The sequence below is a fragment of the Osmia bicornis genome, chromosome 2 (genome assembly GCF_907164935.1).
Source record: "Osmia bicornis bicornis chromosome 2, iOsmBic2.1, whole genome shotgun sequence".
NCBI lineage: Eukaryota > Metazoa > Arthropoda > Insecta > Hymenoptera > Megachilidae > Osmia > Osmia bicornis.
This window is the reverse complement of record NC_060217.1, coordinates 5,672,592-5,677,562: the sequence shown is the minus strand read 5'-3', so window position 1 is coordinate 5,677,562 and position 4,971 is coordinate 5,672,592. Positions and strand designations below refer to the sequence as shown.

General features: G+C 46.0%; 1 long non-coding RNA gene across 2 annotated transcripts; it reads left to right on the top strand.

The window, feature by feature from the left end:
- The first annotated feature begins 1,104 nt into the window (after positions 1-1,104).
- On the top strand, positions 1,105-2,806 carry LOC123989019. Of its 2 annotated transcripts, none has more exons than XR_006830403.1 (3): positions 1,105-1,346; positions 2,531-2,617; positions 2,723-2,806. It is a non-coding gene; the product is annotated as an uncharacterized LOC123989019 (long non-coding RNA). The 2 variants fall into 2 exon arrangements; XR_006830400.1 differs by having other exon boundaries at positions 1,105-1,520.
- The last annotated feature ends 2,165 nt before the right edge of the window (positions 2,807-4,971 follow it).

The following is a 4,971-nucleotide window of genomic DNA, read 5'->3' as shown; positions in this document are numbered from 1 at the left end:
GGGTGTTGGGCAGCAACCGGTGTGAATTCGCGTAAATTTGTTGGGGGCGGCAAAAATGGTGGTCGGGCTAGGTTGGGCGGGTGGCGACGAAAGGGAGGAAACGGTGAATCGTGAATAATGCCGCTGGTTTAAACGGTGGCCGTCCGGTCATCAGGGGTGGGCCCCGTTTATGCCGCATCAGAGTTCGCCAAATTTATTCCATTGCTCGGTGGCCGCGTTCGCGCGACTTGCACGATGCCGTGCACCGGCCCTCGTGATGAATGCTCGCATTAAAATTGTCATTGGCGCGCGTTGCCCTGCTGTAAAGTGCACGGTTCGGTGTGCATCGCTATGACCGCTCTTCGCCACCCCTCTCGCTCACTCCCGTTCACCCTACCCCCGGATAATGCGTTCGCCGCTAAATTGTCCGCGGGACCCGTCGTTAAATAGATAATAACAGTTACTATTATTTCGACCACCATGCGAAAGGGTGGCACGCAGCTTGACGCGTCGTTTATGGGAATACCGCGTGTGTTTCGACGGCGGATCCTGTTTGAAGAGTTCTTCTACTTGAAACGAAAGAGCAAATCGAAAAATTCGTCCGTAAGCGATTGAAATTGCACTTTCTGCAATATTTCTCTATTTTTTGAGTAAAAACATTTACTCCGGATAGTTTGATGAAGTATGAGAAAATTTCTGGTGAGGAAAGTGTGATGATAGCGTTTAGGACGATGTGCCTGAACGGTGGCTAAGAATCTGTATCGATGGAGGTTCTTAAGAGCGTGGGGTATTCGATGAGGGAGAGTTTAGGATGGAGTTTAGAGGGTGAAGTTTTAGAGAGCACGGTGAGTGAAGGCAGTATTAGGAGAGTTTAAGTCGAGGGAATGGTACCTACTGTAAACTCTGGCGAGTTTCTGTTTAGTTTATTGTGAAGGGACTTGATCGCAGTGGAACGTGGAATGATAAACTGCGATAGTTGAGCTCATTGTCATAGTATGAACTTTTGTTCTAAGAAGGTCCTTAAAGGTATTATTGTAATCTTCAGCTTTGCTAATCGTCTTAATAAACACATTCGTTAATTCTACTAATTCTAAAATAGAATTGTTTGATTTACAGGTTCGTGCTTAACGAAGACGAGACCCCCTTCCACAACTGGAACTTACTTGTACCAAGCAAATATTTTCAATCCAAAAGAAATCTGATATAAATCAAGAGGAGAAGCTGCAACGACAAGTCGGCGGTTCCGACATGCCCCCATACTCGATTCCACCAAGATCATCTGGAATAATAAATAGACTTCCGAAGTTTCGTTGCAGATTATTGCGAGCGAGTATTCAAGCAGTAATTCAAGTGGAGACGGTCGAGAGGTATGCAGCGAGAAAGAGAGAACGGGAGAGAGTGTCTGAGGGGTGAAAGTTATTGAGCCACGATCGGTTAGAAAATCAGATATGCCAGAGAGTTTCGCTCCTGGGAGGAAGTGGCCCAGCCGGATGTTTACTTGAAACTCCAACCGCATCTACGACGGAGCTAAGTGAAGTAAGGTGGGCCGGAAGCTTCTTAAGTAAAACCATCCCCATCGTTCTCTCTCCTTTCTTCCTCGAATCGAATCAACCCACTCTGGTGGCGCATAAATCCCGCGGATGGCGTCCCGGAGATTTGTTTTCTCGTCGTACTTCACGCCTGGACGAGAATAACGAAGATTAATCCCGATATTCGTCACAGTTCCTACCCTCGAGGATATCCTTACGTTTCGTCGAGTCTGATCCGCGTCCTCGGTACGATGGCTTTTTCAATTTCATTCGCTCCATTAAAACGACAATTTTCCTTCGATCCGGTAATAATCTTTACAGTAAATTTAAAACATTCCTCCAAGTGCTCTGATTTTGAATCGCTATCGTTGAATCAACGTACTTCCTGCCTCGTTACGTGTACGTCTGTACAAGAGACGTTGGTTTGATGGGCGAAGACGAAGACTAGCGTCTTGTAAGCTCGGCGGTTTTCAATTTTACAAGCTACTCGTTATCCGAGGGAAAGGGAAAAAATTTACGGTGCGCCAGTGGTTCCATTGGTCGTGTTCCAACTGGACGGTTTTTGCTGTTTGCACGAAATCCGAGACTGCCGATTACCTTCGCGTTGGACCTCGTCCAACTTCCCATTTTCACCAGTTTAAGGTCCACCGTGCTCATCTGCCGCTGTTTTTCTGGCCGCTTCATGAATTTGCCATCTCCTCGATCTACGAGTGGGCTTTGTAACCGCATTTGCATCTATCGTGCTCAACCGCGTGCACCCGTATAATACTGCGCGTAGACAGACCTGCACTTCTCGTCGGTACATTGAGTCTTCAACTGATTATGGGAATATTTTATTAAGTCGCTTGATGGTTCTCGAGAAGAACGCGAAAGAAGACGGGGCGAAGAGCAATATATTTCAGTTGAAGTGTTTTTAAAATTCTACAGGTTTCTTCTGTATAATTTTTCTGAAAACTTGTTACGAATTTGGCAACACACCTCAGTTGCTTCTTACCTTTTCTTGCGAGCATTTTTATTTGCAGTTGTTCAAGGAAGACGTCGGTGAATCATCGATCAACCGATAACAAGATAATTGATTTAAATTAGAAGAGATCATCTAGGATGTTAAAGTATGTCCTTTTGAATTTATGAAAATTTAAAAGAAAATTGTATGCTCATTGATGAAAGTGTATTGATTTAACTCACTGACGTTTAAACGAACTTCCTATAAATAGGGATGAATGAAGGCTGGAAGAAATAATTCGTAGAAGTTCTTGGACGCCCAGCGTGAATTGTACGTAGCCAGGGGCGAAAACCCACGGCAGCTAGGCATTCCGAGAAGAAAATCCAATAATACACCGGTAAGTAGTAACAATGATTCTCTTTCTGGCCGGCTACGATTGTTTCGATTTCATTGAGGCGTCCATTGAGACGGGGATCGAATGAAACGGGTCATTGGGTTGAAACAAGATTGGGAAACAGTGGAGAAAGGCGGGCTGGATATTTCATTGTGAGCCTCGAAACTTCGCCGGTCCCGTAGAAATTCGTTAATTATCATCGTCCGTGAAACGTCGCTAATTACTCTTCGCTATTGTTCCGCTACAATCCGGCATCGGGTTAGAAAGAAACTGCTGCTGACCCGCGATAGCGTATCTCTGTTCTCTCTTTTCCTCCCCCCGTGATTTTCCTCCATAATCGCCGGCTACATAATTATCTCGTTGCGACGTTTCGCGACACGGAAAAGCGCAGTGTATCCCGTCAGATTTATTTAGCGCTCCCGCCTTATCCAGCATTCTTTTTTAGAAAATCCACAACGAATCCAAGCCGGTACACGCGTTTTCTACCAGCTAATCATTAATTTCTCCCTTGCATCTCGTGTTCGTTTATCGAGACTGTCCGTGTGAATAATGACGTGACGGGACGCGACACGAATGTCAGTGTCTTTGGTGGGCAGGAAGGTAAACGGGGCGAAGAGGGACCGTGAAAAATAGAAGACGGTACTGGTTAAAATGGTCGAGCAACATTATATCGTGCAACACGGGCCGTGACATAAACGCGACTGTCGGTACATCCGATGCTATGTATGCGAGAGGAGGTCTGCTTCGTTGTCGCATGGTAAATTTTTCATTACTCCCTGACGCTTTCTACGTGCGAGAAAATGACGGGGGCACTCGCGTATGAAATTGAAATACGTCTGCCGATCGAACGGCCGATCCATTTTCCCGGCTACGCTCGAGGGCCCGGCCGAGGCGAAGCTTCGCGACGCCGACGCCGAAACCACGTAAAAATGACATTGGATCACTAGCTTCCATTGCATTCGGCATCGACACTTTCCCTGTGCACGCTCTTGGCTAGCCATTCGCGATCTTTCTCGTAGAAAGTGGTTGATATAATTTTATAGAAACTTGTCTTGTGGATAAAATAGAAAAAAAATCGGTTCGAAAGGTCGGTTCGAAAGGTCGGTTCGCGAAAACGTTGCCACGTGCATGCGAGATTAAGTTGTAAAATAAGGTATTTTCTTGAAAAGGGTTTCTCGCTGAAGATTGATATCGCGTTCGGAAGTTTGTTCGAAAGCGTGAACGTGAAGGCTCGACCGTGCCGGCTTCTATTTTCATTCACGTTTCCTGTATTTCGCGCGAAATTGAAACGTCGAAACGTGCGCCGTTCGCCGGATATGATTTATATCGAGCATTTATGGAGTCCGGAGGTTTCTGATCGTTTCTTTACAAGTTGCAGCTTAAAAAAAAAAACGAAGGTAAAGCTTTCTTCGATTCTTTCTTCGATACTTTCGGTTATAACTCGTGCTACCTTGCACTCGTTTTGCTCTCTTTCACGATCTCTCTCTCTTTCATGATTTCGTTTTTGTTTTCCGATTTACATGCTTCTGGTAGAAATCATTTCCTCGAACGTTTTCGAGCGTAGTGGCCAGCATTTCGGAAGAGAGTCCACTGTCTTCGTGGGTTCGACGAGTAAAATCAGGCCACGAACGGTTACGAGCAGATTTCCACGAGATAGTCGGTCGTCCTCCCCTTTTTCCAGCTTTCCTCTTTCGCTCAATTTCATCTAACGGCCTCGCTCGCGTCGAGAATTACTTCCTGGGAATCTTCGAAAATGATGACCCCCACGGAATTCGACTCGGCGAAGCGGTATCGCCCGGATTCTCTTCCACCTTCGTTCGATTAACACGCCGCATTTAATTTCGACCAGGTTTCTCGTTTCTTCCAACCGCCCGGCCGACAGGAAACAGCCGGGAACAATGACAGTTTCGTAGTTTCAGCTACGTTGTTTTGCATTGGAACTCGAAAAACCCGGGCCCTTTCAACGGCCTCGTGTTCCCCATTAATTATTCATATTCAATTAAAAGTTTTTGCTCATGTTCCAAGAGTGCAGGGTAAACGTTTCGATTAACTCCACTACCGGCTAAATAAAAGCCGCCCCCGTTGCTGAAGGGTGCCTTGTGAGCGTATTAAGCCCATTGTACTCG